Genomic DNA, 23,833 nt, shown 5'->3' with positions numbered 1-23,833 from the left:
TAGATTAATGCTGCCTGATGCCCCGGTTAAAATAGGCTCTGTGACTTTAAGAGTCCCTCCTTCATAAATGAAACAAGATGTGTCTGCTTATGTGTCACACACCACATGGCCAGCTAAGGTTGTTAAATGTTACATTGATATTTCCAAGTAAAGTAAGCATTTGTATTGGTTGAAAGCAATGTTAAAGTTGAAAAACACTTCAAAAACACTGTGTCTGAATATAGCCCAAGTGGGGGAGGAACATTTTGGTCTGGGGTTAATTATTTTGCCTTATATACAAGTCATTAACCTGGAAAGGATGTACCTTTACATATTTCAAAGCAAAATCCGTTTTGATTTTGTTTTGGTATTTGGTGCACCGGTAAAAATAGCATAAAACTCTGGCAAAATTGTTTAAAGCTGTGAACTAGGAGTTAGAAATGCTTCCACGGGCGATCCCCATGATGTCCCCATGTCATTTGAGCAGTGTTTTCTGACGTTTTTAGACCTCAAAGGTACCCCAAGAGGGGATAGCGGTAAAAATGCTCGGGTCTCCCATAGACTTACATAGGGCTCGTTGTTATGTCCGAGTACCCGAGTATTCCAATTTGCTCAAACCGAGCAACGAGCACCCGAGCATTTCAGTGCTCACCCATCGCTAGATAGTGTTATTTAGGATGTTTGGTATGAACGCCGAATGTACTAAAATATGGTCTATTCTGGTGTAAACTAGATGGCATGGGAAAAAATTAATGGATTAAGAACACATGAGACATGCACAAAAAATGAACAGGTCAGTAAGAAACTGTTCACACCACGCAAAGACTAAGACACAAAAAAACCACACAGTATGACAAACGTGTAGAGTTGAGCGAAACGGGTCGAAAAATTTCAAAAGTCGCCGATTTTTGGTAAAGTCGGGTTTCATGAAACGAAACCCGACCCTAGGGTGAGGTCGGCCACGAGCTCTGCGATTTTAGCGCCAAAGTCGCGTTTTAAAAGTTTGTTTTCCGCCCTTTTTCAGCCAATCAGGATCCACGGACACTGTGGGCAACGTGATGACATAGGCAGGGGTCACCACCATCTTTGAGAAGGGAATGCAAGTGATTGGCTTGCTTTGGGGGGCGTCACAGGGGGTATAAAAGGGCGTGCACGCCGACCACCATGTTACTCATGCTGCTCTCAGAATAGGGAGAGCTGCTGCTGCTGCTGATTCTGTAGGGAGAGCGTTAGGCAGGGAAGAAGACACCAAAAACTGCTTCTGCTGCTAGCGATTTTGCCTGTACAACACACCAGTCACTGTGTGTGCAGTGCAAGTGTAGGCTATAGTTTGCTGGATCAGCTGTGTTGGTTGTTAGGCTGCCTTATAAGGCTTCCTGATAGCTGCATTGCTGTTTTCCCACTGCTCTGCAAACTGCTTTTTAAAAAGCAATCCAAATTTTTTTTTTTGTCCTGGTGAGGTACTGAGCGTGCATTTTTTCACACCATACAGTGGTGTACGCTCCTCACACAGTACCGTGTAACGGCTGTTATCACGGCCACAGTGAAGCTATCTGTGTGTGGCACTGTAAGGATAAGTGGAGGACATGTTCCATTCTTACAGACCTCCACCTTCTAGTTTTGTCTGGTTTTCAAACAGTTAAGTATATTTGCTGTTTGATCACATTCAAAACTATAGAGAGACAGCGTGTGTCAGTCCGTATGCTTAAAAAACACAGAGCTTGACAATTTTACGGACACCGGACAGCGGTGTACGTGCACGCTCCTCTCTCAGTACCGTGTAACAGCTGTTATCACGGCCACAGTGAAGCAATCTGTGTGTGACTCTGTAAGGATAAGTCGAGGACCTGTTCCGTTCTTACAGACCTCCACCTTCTAGTTTTGTCTTGTTTTCAAACAGTTAAGTATATTTGCTGTTTGATCACATTCAAAACTATAGAGAGACAGCGTGTGTCAGTCCGTATACTTAAAAAACAAGGAGCTTGACAATTTTACGGACACCGGACAGCGGTGTATGTGCACGCTCCTCTCTCAGTACCGTGTAACGGCTGTTATCACGGCCACAGTGAAGCTATCTGTGTGTGACTCTGTAAGGATAAGTTGAGGACATGTTCCGTTCTTACAGATCTCCACCTTCTAGTTTTGTCTGGTTTTCAAACAGTTAAGTATATTTGCTGTTTGATCACATTCAAAACTATAGAGAGACAGCATGTGTCAGTCCGTATACTTAAAAAACACGGCGCTTGACAATTTTACGGACACCGGACAGCGGTGTACGTGCACGCTCCTCTCTCAGTACCGTGTAACGGCTGTTATCATGGCCACAGTGAAGCTATCTGTGTGTGACTCTGTAAGGATAAGTCGAGGACTTGTTCCGTTCTTACAGATCTACACTCTAGGGAGATTCCTATTCTGCCCAATTCTATATACACCTTGTAGTTTGTCATACAATAGCCAATTTCTGCCTGTGACATAGCGGTGTGATATTCACTGGGCCTCACACAATCCAACAGTGTCCACAAGTGTGTTCAGAAATTCTACATCTCCTCTGTCCTATAGTGACATTTTTCACACCTACGACATTGAGCCTGTGATATAGCGGTGTGATATTCACTGGGCCTCACACAACCCAACAGTGTGCACAAGTGTGTTCAGAAATTCTACATCTCCCCTGTCCTATAGTGACATTTTTCACACCTGTGACATTGAGCCTGTGACATAGCGGTGTGATATTCACTGGGCCTCACACAATCCAACAGTGTCCACAAGTGTGTTCAGATATTCTACATCTCCTATGTCCTATAGTGACATTTTTCACACCTGCGACATTGAGCCTGTGACATAGCGGTGTGATATTCACTGGGCCTCACACAATCCAACAGTGTCCACAAGTGTGTTCAGATATTCTACATCTCCCCTGTCCTATAGTGACATTTTTCACACCTACGACATTGAGCCTGTGACATAGCGGTGTGATATTCACTGGGCCTCACACAATCCAACAGTGTCCACAAGTGTGTTCAGAAATTCTACATCTCCCCTGTCCTATAGTGACATTTTTCACACCTGCGACATTGAGCCTGTGACATAGCGGTGTGATATTCACTGGGCCGCACACAATGCAACAGTGTCCACAAGTGTGTTCATAAATTCTACATCTCCCCTGTCCTATAGTGACATTTTTCACACCTGCGACATTGAGACTGTGACATAGCGGTATGATATTCACTGGGCCTCACACAATCCAACAGTGTCCACAAGTGTGTTCAGAAATTCTACATCTCCACTGTCCTATAGTGACATTTTTCACACCTACGACATTGAGCCTGTGACATAGCGGTGTGATATTCACTGGGCCTCACACAATCCAACAGTGTCCACAAGTGTGTTCAGAAATTCTACATCTCCCCTGACCTATAGTGACATTTTTCACACCTGCGACATTGAGCCTGTGACATAGCGGTGTGATATTCACTGGGCCTCACACAATCCAACAGTGTCCACAAGTGTGTTCGAAAATTCTACATCTCCCCTGTCCTATAGTGACATTTTTCACACCTGCGACATTGAGCCTGTGACATAGCGGTGTGATATTCACTGGGCCTCACACAATCCAACAATGTCCACAAGTGTGTTCAGAAATTGTACATTTCCCTGTCCTATAGTGACATTTTTCACACCTGCGACATTGAGCCTGTGACATAGAGGTGTGATATTCACTGGGCCGCACACAATGCAATGCAACAGTGTCCACAAGTGGGTTCAGAAATTCTACATCTCCCCTGTCCTATAGTGACATTTTTCACACCTGCGACATTGAGACTGTGACATAGCGGTGTGATATTCACTGGGCCTCACACAATCTAACAGTGTCCACAAGTGTGTTCAGAAATTCTACATCTCCACTGTCCTATAGTGACATTTTTCACACCTACGACATTGAGCCTGTGACATAGCGGTGTGATATTCACTGGGCCTCACACAATCCAACAGTGTCCACAAGTGTGTTCAGAAATTCTACATCTCCCCTGTCCTATAGTGACATTTTTCACACCTGCGACATTGAGCCTGTGACATAGCGGTGTGATATTCACTGGGCCTCACACAATCCAACAGTGTCCACAAGTGTGTTCGAAAATTCTACATCTCCCCTATCCTATAGTGACATTTTTCACATCTGCGACATTGAGCCTGTGACATAGTGGTGTGATATTCACTGGGCCTCACACAATCCAACAATGTCCACAAGTGTGTTCAGAAATTGTACATTTCCCTGTCCTATAGTGACATTTTTCACACCTGCGACATTGAGCCTGTGACATAGCGGTGTGATATTCACTGGGCCTCACACAATCCAACAGTATCCACAAATGTGTTCAGAAATTCTACATCTCCCCTGTCCTATAGTGACATTTTTCACACCTGCAACATTGAGACTGTGACATAGCGGTGTGATATTCACTGGGCCTCACACAATCCAACAGTGTCCACAAGTGTGTTCAGAAATTCTACATCTCCCCTGTCCTATAGTGACATTTTTCACACCTGCGACATTGAGCCTGTGACATAGCGTATGATATTCACTGGGCCTCACACAATCCAACAGTGTCCACAAGTGTGTTCGAAAATTCTACATCTCCCCTATCCTATAGTGACATTTTTCACACCTGCGACATTGAGCCTGTGACATAGCGGTGTGATATTCACTGGGCCTCACACAATCCAACAATGTCCACAAGTGTGTTCAGAAATTCTACATCTCCCCTGTCCTATAGTGACATTTTTCACACCTGTGACATTGAGCCTGTGACATAGAGGTGTGATATTCACTGGGCCTCACACAATCCAACAATGTCCACAATTGTGTTCAGAAATTCTACATCTCCCCTGTCCTATAGTGACATTTTTCACACCTGCGGCATTGAGCCTGTGACATAGCGGTGTGATATTCACTGGGCCTCACACAATCCAACAGTGTCCACAAGTGTGTTCAGAAATTCTACATCTCCCCTGTCCTATAGTGACATTTTTCACACCTGCGACATTGAGCCTGTGACATAGCGGTTTGATATTCACTGGGCCTCTCACAATCCAACAGTGTCCACAAGTGTGTTCAGAAATTCTACATCTCCCCTGTCCTATGGTGACATTTTTCACACCTACGACATTGAGCCTGTGACATAGAGGTGTGATATTCACTGGGCCTCACACAATCCAACAGTGTCCACAAGTGTGTTCAGAAATTCTACATCTCCCCTGTCCTATATTGACATTTTTCACACCTGCGACATTGAGCCTGTGACATAGCGGTGTGATATTCACTGGGCCTCACACAGTCCAACAGTGTCCACAAGTGTGTTCAGAAAATCTACATCTCCCCTGTCCTATAGTGACATTTTTCACACCTGCGACATTGAGCCTGTGACATAGCGGTTTGATATTCACTGGGCCTCTCACAATCCAACAGTGTCCACAAGTGTGTTCAGAAATTCTACATCTCCCCTGTCCTATAGTGACATTTTTCACACCTGCGACATTGAGCCTGTGACATAGCGGTGTGATATTCACTGGGCCGCACACAATGCAACAGTGTCCACAAGTGTGTTCAGAAATTCTACATCTCCCCTGTCCTATAGTGACATTTTTCACACCTGCGACATTGAGACTGTGACATAGCGGTATGATATTCACTGGGCCTCACACAATCCAACAGTGTCCACAAGTGTGTTCAGAAATTCTACATCTCCACTGTCCTATAGTGACATTTTTCACACCTACGACATTGAGCCTGTGACATAGCGGTGTGATATTCACTGGGCCTCACACAATCCAACAGTGTCCACAAGTGTGTTCAGAAATTCTACATCTCCCCTGACCTATAGTGACATTTTTCACACCTGCGACATTGAGCCTGTGACATAGCGGTGTGATATTCACTGGGCCTCACACAATCCAACAGTGTCCACAAGTGTGTTCGAAAATTCTACATCTCCCCTGTCCTATAGTGACATTTTTCACACCTGCGACATTGAGCCTGTGACATAGCGGTGTGATATTCACTGGGCCTCACACAATCCAACAATGTCCACAAGTGTGTTCAGAAATTGTACATTTCCCTGTCCTATAGTGACATTTTTCACACCGGCGACATTGAGTCTGTGACATAGAGGTGTGATATTCACTGGGCCGCACACAATGCAACAGTGTCCACAAGTGGGTTCAGAAATTCTACATCTCCCCTGTCCTATAGTGACATTTTTCACACCTGCGACATTGAGACTGTGACATAGCGGTGTGATATTCACTGGGCCTCACACAATCTAACAGTGTCCACAAGTGTGTTCAGAAATTCTACATCTCCACTGTCCTATAGTGACATTTTTCACACCTACGACATTGAGCCTGTGACATAGCGGTGTGATATTCACTGGGCCTCACACAATCCAACAGTGTCCACAAGTGTGTTCAGAAATTCTACATCTCCCCTGTCCGATAGTGACATTTTTCACACCTGCGACATTGAGCCTGTGACATAGCGGTGTGATATTCACTGGGCCTCACACAATCCAACAGTGTCCACAAGTGTGTTCGAAAATTCTACATCTCCCCTATCCTATAGTGACATTTTTCACATCTGCGACATTGAGCCTGTGACATAGAGGTGTGATATTCACTGGGCCTCACACAATCCAACAGTGTCCACAAGTGTGTTCAGAAATTCTACATCTCCCCTGTCCTATATTGACATTTTTCACACCTGCGACATTGAGCCTGTGACATAGCGGTGTGATATTCACTGGGCCTCACACAGTCCAACAGTGTCCACAAGTGTGTTCAGAAAATCTACATCTCCCCTGTCCTATAGTGACATTTTTCACACCTGCGACATTGAGCCTGTGACATAGCGGTTTGATATTCACTGGGCCTCTCACAATCCAACAGTGTCCACAAGTGTGTTCAGAAATTCTACATCTCCCCTGTCCTATAGTGACATTTTTCACACCTGCGACATTGAGCCTGTGACATAGCGGTGTGATATTCACTGGGCCGCACACAATGCAACAGTGTCCACAAGTGTGTTCAGAAATTCTACATCTCCCCTGTCCTATAGTGACATTTTTCACACCTGCGACATTGAGACTGTGACATAGCGGTATGATATTCACTGGGCCTCACACAATCCAACAGTGTCCACAAGTGTGTTCAGAAATTCTACATCTCCACTGTCCTATAGTGACATTTTTCACACCTACGACATTGAGCCTGTGACATAGCGGTGTGATATTCACTGGGCCTCACACAATCCAACAGTGTCCACAAGTGTGTTCAGAAATTCTACATCTCCCCTGACCTATAGTGACATTTTTCACACCTGCGACATTGAGCCTGTGACATAGCGGTGTGATATTCACTGGGCCTCACACAATCCAACAGTGTCCACAAGTGTGTTCGAAAATTCTACATCTCCCCTGTCCTATAGTGACATTTTTCACACCTGCGACATTGAGCCTGTGACATAGCGGTGTGATATTCACTGGGCCTCACACAATCCAACAATGTCCACAAGTGTGTTCAGAAATTGTACATTTCCCTGTCCTATAGTGACATTTTTCACACCGGCGACATTGAGTCTGTGACATAGAGGTGTGATATTCACTGGGCCGCACACAATGCAACAGTGTCCACAAGTGGGTTCAGAAATTCTACATCTCCCCTGTCCTATAGTGACATTTTTCACACCTGCGACATTGAGACTGTGACATAGCGGTGTGATATTCACTGGGCCTCACACAATCTAACAGTGTCCACAAGTGTGTTCAGAAATTCTACATCTCCACTGTCCTATAGTGACATTTTTCACACCTACGACATTGAGCCTGTGACATAGCGGTGTGATATTCACTGGGCCTCACACAATCCAACAGTGTCCACAAGTGTGTTCAGAAATTCTACATCTCCCCTGTCCTATAGTGACATTTTTCACACCTGCGACATTGAGCCTGTGACATAGCGGTGTGATATTCACTGGGCCTCACACAATCCAACAGTGTCCACAAGTGTGTTCGAAAATTCTACATCTCCCCTATCCTATAGTGACATTTTTCACATCTGCGACATTGAGCCTGTGACATAGCGGTGTGATATTCACTGGGCCTCACACAATCCAACAATGTCCACAAGTGTGTTCAGAAATTGTACATTTCCCTGTCCTATAGTGACATTTTTCACACCTGCGACATTGAGCCTGTGACATAGAGGTGTGATATTCACTGGGCCTCACACAATCCAACAGTATCCACAAATGTGTTCAGAAATTCTACATCTCCCCTGTCCTATAGTGACATTTTTCACACCTGCAACATTGAGACTGTGACATAGCGGTGTGATATTCACTGGGCCTCACACAATCCAACAGTGTCCACAAGTGTGTTCAGAAATTCTACATCTCCCCTGTCCTATAGTGACATTTTTCACACCTGCGACATTGAGCCTGTGACATAGCGGTGTGATATTCACTGGGCCTCACACAATCCAACAGTGTCCACAAGTGTGTTCGAAAATTCTACATCTCCCCTATCCTATAGTGACATTTTTCACACCTGCGACATTGAGCCTGTGACATAGCGGTGTGATATTCACTGGGCCTCACACAATCCAACAATGTCCACAAGTGTGTTCAGAAATTCTACATCTCCCCTGTCCTATAGTGACATTTTTCACACCTGCGACATTGAGCCTGTGACATAGAGGTGTGATATTCACTGGGCCTCACACAATCCAACAATGTCCACAATTGTGTTCAGAAATTCTACATCTCCCCTGTCCTATAGTGACATTTTTCACACCTGCGACATTGAGCCTGTGACATAGCGGTGTGATATTCACTGGGCCTCACACAATCCAACAGTGTCCACAAGTGTGTTCAGAAATTCTACATCTCCCCTGTCCTATAGTGACATTTTTCACACCTGCGACATTGAGCCTGTGACATAGCGGTTTCATATTCACTGGGCCTCTCACAATCCAACAGTGTCCACAAGTGTGTTCAGAAATTCTACATCTCCCCTGTCCTATGGTGACATTTTTCACACCTACGACATTGAGCCTGTGACATAGAGGTGTGATATTCACTGGGCCTAACACAATCCAACAGTGTCCACAAGTGTGTTCAGAAATTCTACATCTCCCCTGTCCTATATTGACATTTTTCACACCTGCGACATTGAGCCTGTGACATAGCGGTGTGATATTCACTGGGCCTCACACAGTCCAACAGTGTCCACAAGTGTGTTCAGAAAATCTACATCTCCTCTGTCCTATAGTGACATTTTTCACACCTGCGACATTGATCCTGTGACATAGCGGTGTGATATTCACTGGGCCTCACACAATCCAACAGTGTCCACAAGTGTGTTCAGAAATTCTACATCTCCTATGTCCTATAGTGACATTTTTCACACCTGCGACATTGAGACTGTGACATAGCGGTGTGATATTCACTGGACCTCACACAATCCAACAGTGTCCACAAGTGTGTTCAGAAATTCTACATCTCCCCTGTCCTATAGTGACATTTTTCACACCTACGACATTAAGCCTGTGACATAGCGGTGTGATATTCACTGGGCCTCACACAATCCAACAGTGTCCACAAGTGTGTTCAGAAATTCTACATCTCCCCTGTCCTATAGTGACATTTTTCACACCTGCGACATTGAGCCTGTGACGTAGCGGTGTGATATTCACTGGGCCTCACACAGTCCAACAGTGTCCACAAGTGTGTTCAGAAATTCTACATCTCCCCTGTCCTATAGTGACATTTTTCACACCTGCGACCTTGAGCCTGTGACATAGCGGTGTGATATTCACTGGGCCTCACACAGTCCAACAGTGTCCACAAGTGTGTTCAGAAATTCTACATCTCCCCTGTCCTATAGTGACATTTTTCATACTTGCGACATTGAGCCTGTGACATAGCGGTGTGATATTCACTGGGCCTCACACAATCCAACAGTGTCCACAAGTGTGTTCAGAAATTCTACATCTCCACTGTCCTATAGTGACATTTTTCACACCTACGACATTAAGCCTGTGACATAGCGGTGTGATATTCACTGGGCCTCACACAATCCAACTGTATCCACAAGTGTGTTCAGAAATTCTACATCTCCACTGTCCTATAGTGACATTTTTCACACCTGCAACATTGAGCCTGTGACATAGCGGTGTGATATTCACTGGGCCTCACACAATCCAACAATGTCCACAAGTGTGTTCAGAAATTCTACATCTCCCCTGTCCTATAGTGACATTTTTCACACCTACGACATTAAGCCTGTGACATAGCGGTGTGATATTCACTGGGCCTCACACAATCCAACAGTGTCCACAAGTGTGTTCGAAAATTCTACATCTCCCCTATCCTATAGTGACATTTTTCACATCTGCGACATTGAGCCTGTGACATAGCGGTGTGATATTCACTGGGCCTCACACAATCCAACAATGTCCACAAGTGTGTTCAGAAATTGTACATTTCCCTGTCCTATAGTGACATTTTTCACACCTGCGACATTGAGCCTGTGACATAGAGGTGTGATATTCACTGGGCCTCACACAATCCAACAGTATCCACAAATATGTTCAGAAATTCTACATCTCCCCTGTCCTATAGTGACATTTTTCACACCTGCAACATTGAGACTGTGACATAGCGGTGTGATATTCACTGGGCCTCACACAATCCAACAGTGTCCACAAGTGTGTTCAGAAATTCTACATCTCCCCTGTGCTATAGTGACATTTTTCACACCTGCGACATTGAGCCTGTGACATAGCGGTGTGATATTCACTGGGCCTCACACAATCCAACAATGTCCACAAGTGTGTTCAGAAATTCTACATCTCCCCTGTCCTATAGTGACATTTTTCACACCTGCGACATTGAGCCTGTGACATAGAGGTGTGATATTCACTGGGCCTCACACAATCCAACAGTGTCCACAAGTGTGTTCAGAAATTCTACATCTCCCCTGTCCTATATTGACATTTTTCACACCTGCGACATTGAGCCTGTGACATAGCGGTGTGATATTCACTGGGCCTCACACAGTCCAACAGTGTCCACAAGTGTGTTCAGAAAATCTACATCTCCTCTGTCCTATAGTGACATTTTTCACACCTGCGACATTGATCCTGTGACATAGCGGTGTGATATTCACTGGGCCTCACACAGTCCAACAGTGTCCACAAGTGTGTTCAGAAATTCTACATCTCCTATGTCCTATAGTGACATTTTTCACACCTGCGACATTGAGCCTGTGACATAGCGGTGAGATATTCACTGGGCCTCACACAATCCAACAGTGTCCACAAGTGTGTTCAGAAGTTCTACATCTCCCCTGTCCTATAGTGACATTTTTCACACCTACGACATTAAGCCTGTGACATAGCGGTGTGATATTCACTGGGCCTCACACAGTCCAACAGTGTCCACAAGTGTGTTCAGAAATTCTACATCTCCCCTGTCCTATAGTGACATTTTTCACACCTGCGACCTTGAGCCTGTGACATAGCGGTGTGATATTCACTGGGCCTCACACAATCCAACAGTGTCCACAAGTGTGTTCAGAAATTCTACATCTCCCCTGTCCTATAGTGACATTTTTCACACCTACGACATTAAGCCTGTGACATAGCGGTGTGATATTCACTGGGCCTCACACAATCCAACAGTGTCCACAAGTGTGTTCAGAAATTCTACATCTCCCTGTCCTATAGTGACATTTTTCACACCTGCGACATTGAGCCTGTGACATAGCGGTGTGATATTCACTGGGCCTCACACAATCCAACAATGTCCACAAGTGTGTTCAGAAATTCTACATCTCCCCTGTCCTATAGTGACATTTTTCACACCTACGACATTAAGCCTGTGACATAGCGGTGTGATATTCACTGGGCCTCACACAATCCAACAGTGTCCACAAGTGTGTTCAGAAATTCTACATCTCCCCTGTCCTATAGTGACATTTTTCACACCTGCGACATTGAGCCTGTGACATAGCCGTGTGATATTCACTGGGCCTCACACAATCCAACAGTGTCCACAAGTGTGTTGAGAAATTCTACATCTCCCCTGTCCTATATTGACATTTTTCACACCTACGACATTAAGCCTGTGACATAGCGGTGTGATATTCACTGGGCCTCACACAATCCAACAGTGTCCACAAGTGTGTTCAGAAATTCTACATCTCCCCTGTCCTATAGTGCCATTTTTCACACCTGCAACATTGAGCCTTTGACATAGCTGTGTGAAATTCACTGGGCATCACACAATCCAACAGTGTCCACAAGTGTGTTCAGAAATTCTACATCTCCCCTGTCCTATAGTGACATTTTTCACACCTGCAACATTGAGCCTGTGACATAGCGGTGTGATATTCACTGGGCCTTACACAATCCAACAGTGTCCACAAGTGTGTTCAGAAATTCTACATCTCCCCTGTCCTATAGTGACATTTTTCACACCTGCGACATTGAGCCTGTGACATAACAGTGTGATATTCACTGGGCCTCACACAATCCAACAGTGTCCACAAGTGTGTTCAGAAATTCTACATCTCCCTGTCCTATAGTGACATTTTTCACACCTGCGACATTGAGCCTGTGACATAACAGTGTAATATTCACTGGGCCTCACACAATCCAACAGTGTCCACAAGTGTGTTCAGAAATTCTACATCTCCCTGTCCTATAGTGACATTTTTCACACCTACGACATTGAGCCTGTGACATAGCGGTGTGATATTCACTGGGCCTCACACAATCCAACAGTGTCCACAAGTGTGTTCAGAAATTCTACATCTCCCCTGTCCTATATTGACATTTTTCACACCTGCGACATTGAGCCTGTGACATAGCGGTGTGATATTCACTGGGCCTCACACAATCCAACAGTGTCCACAAGTGTGTTCAGAAATTCTACATCACCCCTGTCCTATAGTGACATTTTTCACACCTACGACATTGAGCCTGTGACATAGCGGTGTGATATTCACTGGGCCTCACACAATCCAACAGTGTCCACAAGTGTGTTCAGAAATTCTACATCTCCCCTGTCCTACAGTGACATTTTTCACACCTACGACATTGAGCCTGTGACATAGCGGTGTGATATTCACTGGGCCTCACACAATCCAACAGTGTCTGTTGTGAGTTCATTTTCCCTTCACTACTGAGGCCCGAGGAACTCCCTCTTCTGGTGAAGAAAGGTAGTGAGCCTGATTGTCAAACACCTGGGGCTGATGATGATGACTGGCTGAGTGGAGTTAATGACTGGATATAAGGCTGCCGACGCCCTTCTGGCCTGCGGGTGATTTCTCTGTGGACTTCTAGGAAACCAGTCTGATTCCTGCTCATCTAAAGCTAATATTTCTGCTTTGCCTTTTTGCATTAGTGTTTTGTTTTCCTTGCTTTTCTGGATTCTGCCATTCCCTGCTGGGGTGAGCTGAATCTCCTTTTGCCTGTTGCTCTGCCTTCAGAATATTCCTGAGTACTGACATAGCCTTTTTTGAAGCCTAAGCGTCTTCAGGGCCTTTTTTACTGTCAGTTTGTTGGCTTTTATTTTCATAGGGTTTTTCACGGATTGCAGACAGCAGCCTTCCTGTCCTTTCCTATCTAAGCTAGCTTGGGCCCCATCTTTGCTCAGTCTATCTTTCTGTCTGCGTTTTGCTCTTTCTTCTTGCTTCACTGTCATTATATGTGGGGGGCTGCCTTTTGCTTTGGGGTCTGCTCTGGGGAAGTTTAGATTTCCCTTTCTGTCTTTAGGCTATGTAGTCCTCCGGCTGTGATCGAGGGGCCTAGGGCATCGTAGGAGCCCCCCACGGCTACTGCTAGTTGTGTTGATAGGTTCAGGGGTCTGCAATCCGATAGCTGCCAACTTCTCTGGTTTTCTGGACTTAGCTAGCATTTCTATTTTTGCCTCCTACGGTGACACAATCATAACAGAATCACCCGCCATACCGCAGATCCTAGGGTACTCAATTGCAGGAAAGAATTGTATAAAAAAAAAAAAAAAAAAAAAAAAGTGTGTATATTTTTTCCTCTATATCTCTGAGGCCGTAGGGGGAATTTTTTTTTTCTCTCAATGGAGATAAAGCAATTGTCTGATCGTGTGGAGCAGCTCACTGCGGAAGTGCGGGGAATTTCCGCCTACCTTGCTCATTCACATGCTGCTGAGTCAAAGATTCCTGCACCTGATGTATTTTTTGGGGATCGGTCTAAATTTTTGAATTTCAAAAATAATTGTGAATTATTTTTTGCCTTGAAGCCTAACTCGTCAGGGAGCTCCGCGCAGCAGGTTAAAATTGTCATCTCTTTGCTGGGTGGCGATCCCCAGGATTGGGCGTTTTCTTTGAAACCAGATGATCCTATTCTGACTAATGTGAACGCATTTTTTCAGGCCTTGGGGTTGTTGTATGACGAACCTAATGCCATTGATCAGGCTGAAAAGACCCTGCTGACATTGAACCAGGGTCGTGATTCTGCAGAATTGTACTGTCAAAAATTCCGAAAGTGGGCAGTACTTACTACCTGGAATGATAATGCCTTGGCTGCTCTCTTTCGGAAGGGGTTGTCAGAAGCCGTAAAAGATACTATGGTGGGATTTCCTGTTCCCTCTGGTCTTGACGATTCTATGTCTTTAGCCATTCAGGTTGATCGGCGTTTGCGCGAACGCAGAGCTGCACGAGAGGTGTTGCCACCTGTTGAACAGATGTCTGAACCTATGCAATGTGATAGAGTTTTTTCCAGAGAGCAGCGTCAGGAGTTCAGAAGGCGTAATAAGTTGTGTTTTTTCTGTGGAGATGCCTCGCATATTATTTCTGTCTGTCCTAAACGCGAGAAACGCCTTGCACACACGTTTTCTGTTGGTGGTGTTCAACCTAAGTTTCTTCTGGCTATTACTCTGATCTGCTCCCTGTCCACATTTTCCGCCAAGGCTTTTGTGGATTCGGGAGCAACTCTAAACCTAATGGACTTGGATTTTGCAAAACGTTGTGGATTTCCGATGACACCTCTGCAGACGCCTATCCCTTTGAGGGGGATTGATGCTACTCCTTTGGCTAAAAATAAACCTCAGTTTTGGACCCAGGTGGTAATGCGGGTCGCCCCAGACCATCAAGAAAATTGCAGGTTTTTGGTGTTACATAATCTGCATGATACTATTGTTCTGGGGTTTCCCTGGTTACAAATTCATAATCCAGTTTTGGATTGGAAATCTGTGTCTGTGGTGAGTTGGGGTTGTCGGTGTGCCTTTAGTGAGGCTCCAGTGTTTTCCACCTCTCCTCAGTCGCATGATGTTCCTGATTATTTGGCGGACTTTTATGATGTATTTAGTGAGAATGAGTCTGCGTCTCTGCCTCCTCATAGGAGTTATGACTGTGCAATTGAACTGAGCCCGGGGTGTAAATTTCCCAAGGGTCGGCTCTGCAATTTATCTGTACCCGAGCACGAGGCTATGCGATCCTATATTAAGGAGGCGTTGGAGAAGGGTCATGTTAGACCATCCTCGTCACCCTTAGGTGCCGGGGTTTTTTTTTGTAGGCAAAAAGGATGGATCATTAAGACCTTGTATTGATTATCGTGCTCTCAACAAAATTACTGTTAAATATCAGTATCCGTTACCCCTGATTTCTGATCTATTCTCCAGAGTTAAAGGTGCTTGCTGGTTTACCAAGCTTGACCTCAGGGGGGCGTATAATCTTATTCACATTAAGCATGGGGATGAATGGAAGACGGCGTTTAATACTCCGGAGGGACATTTTGAGTACCTGGTGATGCCTTTTGGGCTCACTAATGCCCCTTCTGTCTTCCAGTGCTTCATGAATGATATTTTCCGAGATTTTGTCGATAAATTTTTGATTATCTATCTGGATGATATTTTGATCTTCTCCAAGGATTGGGATTCTCATGTGGAACATATTCGGACTGTGTTCCGGATCTTGAGGGAGAATTCCCTGTATGTCAAAGGATCTAAATGCCTTTTTGAAGTACAGAGGATTTCTTTTTTGGGATTTATTTTGTCCCCGTCAACTATTGAAATGGACCCGGCCAAGGTACAGGCCATTTACGATTGGGTTCAGCCCACATCTTTGAAGGCCCTCCAGAAGTTTTTGGGTTTTGCTAATTTTTATCGGAAATTTATAGCAAAATTTTCTAGTATTGCCAAGCCATTGACTGATTTGACTAAGAAGGGTGCTGATGTGTTAAATTGGTCTCCGGAGGCTGTTTCTTCCTTTCAGGAGCTGAAGCGAAGATTCACCTCCGCCCCGGTTTTGCGGCAACCTGATGTCTCACTTCCGTTCCAGGTAGAGGTGGATGCTTCTGAGATTGGTGCAGGAGCTGTTTTGTCCCAAAAGGATCCTGTAACGTCTAAAATGAATCCCTGTGCTTTCTTTTCCCGAAAGTTCTCTCCATCTGAACGTAACTATGATGTGGGGAATCGGGAACTGTTAGCCATGAAATGGGCATTTGAGGAGTGGAGACATTGGTTGGAAGGAGCTAAGCATCAAGTCGTGGTCCTCACTGACCACAAGAATTTGATTTACCTAGAGTCGGCTAAGCGCTTGAACCCTAGACAGGCTAGGTGGGCCTTGTTTTTTACACGTTTTGATTTTGTGGTTTCTTCCTGCAAGAACTAAGAATGTCAAGGCTGACGCCCTCTCTAGGAGCTTCTTTGCTGATTCTCCTGTGGTGACCAAGCCTGCTACCATCTTAGGCGAAGGGGTAGTTCTTTCTGCCATCTCGCCCGATTTGAGACGTGCTCTGGAAGAGTTCCAGGAGGACAAACCTGAGCGTTGTCCCAGTGGAAAGTTGTATGTTCCTGACCAGTGGAAGATGAGAGTGATGTCTGAAGTTCATTGCTCTGCTTTGGCTGGTCATCCAGGTATTTTTGGTACTAGAGATCTGGTGAGTCGGTCTTTTTGGTGGCCCTCCTTGTCTCGTGATGTCAGGAATTTTGTGCAGTCCTGTGGGACGTGCTCCCGGTCAAAATCTTGTTCTCGCTCTAGTGGGTTGTTGATGCCTTTGCCTGTCCCCAAGAGGCCATGGACCCATATTTCAATGGATTTCATCTCTGATATGCCTGTCTCTCAAAGGATGACTGTTATTTGGGTGATTTGTGATAGGTTCTCTAAGATGGTTCATCTTGTACCACTCCCTAAGTTGCCGTCTTCCTCTGAATTGGTGCCCCTGTTTTTACAACAGGTGGTTCGCTTGCACTGGATTCCTGAGAACATTGTATCTGACAGAGGAGTCCAGTTTGTGTCTAGATTTTGGAGAACTTTCTGTTCCAAGCTGGGAATTCAGTTGTCCTTCTCCTCTGCTTTTCACCCTCAGACCAATGGGCAGACAGAGAGAACAAACCAGACCTTGGAGTCATATTTGAGATATTTTATTTCTGCTGATCAGGATGATTGGGTTTCATTTTTGCCCTTGGCCGAATTTGCTTTAAATAATAGAGCTAGTTCTGCCACTTTGATGTCACCTTTTTTTTGTAACTTTGGGTTTCATCCTCGATTTTCTTCAGGGCAGGTGGAGCCCTCTGCCTGCCCAGGTGTTGACACTGTGGTGGAGAGAATGCACCACATCTGGGACCAAGTGGTGGATAAGTTATCTCTCTCCCAGGAAAAGGCCCAGCGGTTTTCCAACCGACATAGGACCATTGGTCCCCAGTTTAAGGTTGGTGATATGGTGTGGTTATCATCAAGAAATATTGCTATGAAGGTGGCTTTTCCTAAGTTTAAGCCTAGATTTATAGGACCTTACAAGATTTTGGAGATTATTAATCCGGTCTCTTTTCGTTTGGCTCTTCCTGTCACATTTAAAATCCGTAATGTGTTCCATAAATCTTTGTTGAAGAGGTTTGTTGAACCTGTTGTTCCGGGGGTTGCACCTCCAGACCCTGTATTGGTTGAAGGTAACATGGAATATGAGGTAGAGAAAGTACTGGATTACCGTCTGGCTAGACGGAGACTCCAGTATTTGGTTAAGTGGAAGGGTTATGGTCAGGAGGATAATTCCTGGGTCTCTGCCTCTGATATTCATGCCAAAAGATTGGTGCGTGCCTTTCATCGGGCTCACCCTGATCGCCCTGGTGGCGTGGTTGAGGGTTCGGTGACCCCTCCTCAAGGGGGAGGTACTGTTGTGAGTTCATTTTCCCCTTCACTACTGAGGCCCGAGGAACTCCCTCTTCTGGTGAAGAAAGGTAGTGAGCCTGATTGTCAAACACCTGGGGCTGATGATGATGACTGGCTGAGTAGAGTTAATGACTGGATATAAGGCTGCCGACGCCCTTCTGGCCTGCGGGTGATTTCTCTGTGGACTTCTAGGAAACCAGTCTGATTCCTGCTCATCTAAAGCTAATATTTCTGCTTTGCCTTTTTGCATTAGTGTTTTGTTTTCCTTGCTTTTCTGGATTCTGCCATTCCCTGCTGGGGTGAGCTGAATCTCCTTTTGCCTGTTGCTCTGCCTTCAGAATATTCCTGAGTACTGACATAGCCTTTTTTGAAGCCTAGCGTCTTCAGGGCCTTTTTTACTGTCAGTTTGTTGGCTCTTATTTTCATAGGGTTTTTCACGGATTGCAGACAGCAGCCTTCCTGTCCTTTCCTATCTAAGCTAGCTTGGACCCATCTTTGCTCAGTCTATCTTTCTGTCTGTGTTTTGCTCTTTCTTCTTGCTTCACTGTCATTATATGTGGGGGGCTGCCTTTTGCTTTGGGGTCTGCTCTGGGGCAGTTTAGATTTCCCTTTCTGTCTTTAGGCTATGTAGTCCTCCGGCTGTGGTCGAGGGGCCTAGGGCATCGTAGGAGCCCCCCACGGCTACTGCTAGTTGTGTTGATAGGTTCAGGGGTCTGCAATCCGATAGCTGCCAACTTCTCTGGTTTTCTGGACTTAGCTAGCATTTCTATTTTTGCCTCCTACGGTGACTCAATCATAACAAGTGTCCACAAGTGTGTTCAGAAATTCTACATCTCCCCTGTCCTATAGTGACATTTTTCACACCTGCGACATTGAGCCTGTGACATAGCGGTGTGATATTCACTGGGCCTCACACAATCCAACAGTGTCCACAAGTGTGTTCAGAAATTCTACATCTCCCCTGTCCTATATACACCTTATACCTTGTTTTACATTACTATATAGTTTGTGGGATTTTGTGTACATTTTTACCAAAAATGAGGAAGGCTGGTGGAAGAGGCCGTGGAATTGGGCGGAGGTTGCCAGCTGGTAATGATGGTGTTGGTGGTGGATCTGATGGTAGTGGCAAAAGCAAAATAGGACCGAATGCAGGAGGTGTTGAGCCTGCGTCATCGTCTGGCTCCACAAGGCCTCAAAGGCTTAGTTTTCTAGGAGTTGGCAAACCGCTTTTAAAGCCAGAGCTTCAGGAAAAAGTTTTGGCTTACATTGCTGACTCAGCCTCCAGCTCTATCGCCTCCTCTTCTGAAGTTGTAAAAAATAAAAGCACTGAGTCGTCATTGGAGGCTCATGTTCATGAACCACACCTTTCCTTGTGTCCTTCACCCCAACCAAGATTGAAGGATGACTCAGGCCATACAACTGATTACTCCATGGAGCTGTTTTCACATACCATGCCTGGGTTATCAAGTGAAATGGTGAATTACCCAGGCCAAGATGAATCTGACATGGAGTGCACTGATGCACAGTCACTGATAGATGATTCCGCTGGTACATTCACTCAGAGCACTACATTGTCCTCGCAGTGTAATGTGCCAGATTCTGACCCTGATGAGACTCAGGTGCCCCTTCCCGCATACTATACCACCATACACGGTGACACAGAGGAAGGAGCACATGACATTGAAGAGGAGGTGATGGATGACCCAGTTGTTGACCCAGATTGGCATCCATTGGGGGAAGAGGGTGCTGCTTCCAATAGCTCAGATGAGGAGGAGGAGCATCCACAGCAGACATCGACATCGCAACAGCTGTTATCTGGCAGGCCCGGAGCACTCCAAAGACAGGTTCCAAAAATCTAAAAGAGCTGCTGGACAGCTTGCCAGACGGTCAAAATAGCACAGTGTGCTAGGCCGCAAAATGTCTTCCAAAGTAGGAAAAGTGCAGTGTGGCACTTTTTTGAACAAAATCCTCATGATCAGGCCAAGGTTATCTGTAAGAAGTGCAGCAAGACCTATAGCCGAGGGAAAAATCTGAAAAATTTGAATACCAGTTGCATGCTTAGACATGTAACCAGCATGCACTTGCAAGCGTGGACACAACACCAAACCTCAAGTACCACATGTGCAACTGATCACAAAGAAGGTAGCTAGCAACTCTACATTGTTTCCCCCACTGTAAGCCCACCGGTTAGCACAGCAGCAAATGTTGAGGTGTCGTTGCAAGGCCAAAGCAGTCAGGGAATCCCACTGTTATATCAACGAAAGACTGAATCTAGGCCATCAGAAAGAACACCAACTCCATCACCATCATCAACCCTCTCTCAGTCCGCCCTGTCCACCTCTAGTTCCACCATATGCAGCTCTCAAGTCCAGCTCACCCTCCCAGAGACTATGAGTAGGTCAAGAAAGTACTCAGTCTCTCATCCGCGTACACTGGGTTTGAACGCCCACATTGCCAAACTATTCTCGTAAGAGATGATGCCCTATCGGTTGGTTGAAAGCGCAGCTTTCAGTGAACTCATGGCCTATGCAGTACCACGCTATGACCTACCCAGTCGCCACTTCTTCTCTCGCAAAGCCATCCCAGCCCTCCACCATCATGTGAAAGACTGCATTGTCCATGCACTCAAGCAGTCAGTGAGTGGAAAGGTGCACCTCACAACAGATGCATGGTCCAGTCGGCATGGCCAGGGACGTTACGTGTCCATCACTGCGCACTGGATTAATGTGGTGGATGCAGGGTCCACAGGGGACAGCGGTGGTGGGACAGTACTGCCTAGCCCACGGCATAGGAAACAGTTGGCTGTAGGCGTTTGACACTCCTCCTCCTCCTCCAGAAGCGAAAGCTCGGCCACAGAGCGCAGTCGTACGAGCACTCCATCTGCAGCTGCCACTGTTGCACACGAGGTGTCCCCCTATCGAGCAGCTAGTGGAAAGCGTCAGCAGGCTGTGTTGCAGATGATGTGTTTGGGCGACAGACACACCGCGGAGGTGCTGGCTGAGTACTTTCAGCGACAAACTGAGTCATGGCTGGGCAGTATACATCTTGAGGCAGGCAAGGTAGTTAGTGATAACGGCCGTAATTCTGTGGCAGCCATAGTCCTTTCAAAACTCTGCCACATACCTTGCTTGGCTCACACCTTGAACCTGGTGGGACAGTGCTTCCTCAACAATTATCCGGAGTTAACAGCCCTGCTCCATAAGGTGCGAAGACTGTGCGCGCACATCCGCCAGTCGCCTGTACACTCCATTCGTATGCAGAAGCTGCAGCGATTGCTCCACCTTCCCAACCACCGCCTCATTATTGACATTGCAACAAGGTGGAACTCCACCCTGCACATGGTTGAGCGGCTGTGCGAACAGAGGCAGGCCATGATGCATTTGTGGGAGGATACACGGCCAGGCACTTTGAGAGCAGACATGGAGTTGACAGGTGTGCAGTGGTTGAAGCTGAAAGACCTCTGTAAAGTCCTTCAGTGTTTTGAGGAATGCACACGGCTGGTAAGCGCAGACAACGCCATCCTAAGCATGAGCATCCCACTTATGCGTCTGCTCATGCAAACTTTGACGCACCTTAAGGAGCAGGCGTCTGCAGCCAATGTTGACGAGGAGGAAGAGGAGGAGGGAATCCTTGATGACATTCAGCCATTGTCTGCTCAGGGACCTCTCCTGGATGAGGTGGAGGAAGAAGAGGAGGAGGAGGATGATGATGGGGATGATTACTTAGGGGAGGAGGATGCATCTCGTGGGGCAAGTGAAAATGTTGGCGTGGCAAGGTCTGGTACAGGGTTTGTGCGTGACTGGAGGGATGTGGATTTGCCAGAAAGTGCTCCTCCAACCAGCACTCGCAGTGCATCATTGATACCGGGAACATTGGCCCACGTGTCAGATTATGCCTTGCAGATCCTAAAAAGGGACCCCCGCATTGCCAAAATGATGAACAATGACGACTACTGGTTGGCGAGCATCCTGGATCCACGCTATAAAGGCAAATTACAAAACATCATGCCACAGGAGAACATTGACCTAATATTGGCTAATAAACAAGCAACTCTGGTAAACCGGTTGGTTGAGGCATTCCCAGCACACAGCAGAGGTAATGGTTCTCACGCGAGCCGTACGGGCCGGGGGCAGCTTGGCAGAGGTGTTCGTGGTGCACACAGCAGAATTGGCGTTGGAGACAGGGGTTTCATGACAATGTTGTGGACTGATTTTGAAGTACCGCTCACACAACTGGTAATACTGCATCGATGGAAAGTGACAGGAGACAGCAGTTGTCAACTATGGTTACAAACTACTTTTCCTCCCATATCGATGTTCTCCCACACAGGTCATTCCCCTTTGACTATTGGGCCACTAAACTGGATACCTGGCCTGAATTGGCACAATATGCCTTACAGGAGCTCGCTTGCCCAGCTGCAAGTGTGCTATCGGAAAGAGTCTTCAGTGCAGCTGGATCAATCCTGACAGAAAAAAGGACCCGTCCGTCAACCCAAAATGTGGATGATCTAACCTTCATTAAAATGAACCATGCATGGGTTTCCAAGGATTTTGTCCCGCCTTCCCTTGATGACACATAGTTTGCCAGAAAAATGGCTTGCTTTGGTCCTCCTCCTATTCCGTGAACTTGACCTATTTCGCCTTTTGCAGCAGCTGAATGTCCCACATCAGCATATGCCACTTTGTAAACCGCCCTAACTGGGCTGCCCCCCCCATGGCCGGGGTCACCACCTAGCGCACGAAACCGTGCGAGTGCCGTTGCCCTGGACAGGTGAGTAGGCCGACTCTTGGGCGCGGGCACTGGCACAGGGTCCCTCATAGTGCAATCAAGTGTCTCTGACGGTGGTGGTGCACACCCGCCGTCAGACACACCGCCGTACTATGAGGGGCCCAGTGCCAGTACCGACGCCCGCGAGTGTGCCCCCCTTGCTTGGGAAGGGCCCCAGCATTTGCAATGTTTACCTCTCCCTGCTCCTCCGCTGTGTAGTCTGGGCTGTCAAATCCTTCACTGGGAGTGCCACTACAAATTGATTGAACTGAAAGATGATGGTTAAGATGTAGCTATGCCCTGTCCTGCTGGCCGGGCTCTAGCTCCAGATGATCAATGGCTTCCATTTCTTATGGACGTCGACTCACAATGACATGCAGTGGTGGTTTATCATCAGCTGTCACAGTTTTCCTACTCACAAACGTGTGACATTCCGGAGCACATTTTAAAATGTGCCCTCTCATGCCAATCAAATAGAATCGCCTACGGCCTGTGGCTTCTGTCTTTTGCACTCCAAAGTTACGTGACAGATCATGATAGCCAGTGAGCACCATATTTACATCGCTCCCTGTGATGAGATGAGTAACAGTGATGGAATCAACGGAAGTGCGATACAGCAAGACTTTATTCACAAAAAAATGTTTTCACTGTCTCAACACACAAATTAATTGAGGGTCAGCATCGCCTATGAGAATTGTGACGGAAGTTTTTCCCGTGAATAGTAATTCCTAGATTTCTGCAATCACTAGCCTTTATGTCAGTAATTGTATGCATCTCATTTCCTATTGCGGAGAGGCTGGACTGTATTACTGAGACAGAAATATATATGAAGATTTAAAAATAACACCAAAAGTATATAGTTGTGTATGCCTCAAATGCATTTC

Source organism: Dendrobates tinctorius, unplaced genomic scaffold, assembly GCF_039654945.1.
Source record: "Dendrobates tinctorius isolate UK_male_01 unplaced genomic scaffold, ASM3965494v1 ptg000128l, whole genome shotgun sequence".
Taxonomy (NCBI): domain Eukaryota; kingdom Metazoa; phylum Chordata; class Amphibia; order Anura; family Dendrobatidae; genus Dendrobates; species Dendrobates tinctorius.
Note: the sequence above shows the minus strand (reverse complement) of the source record.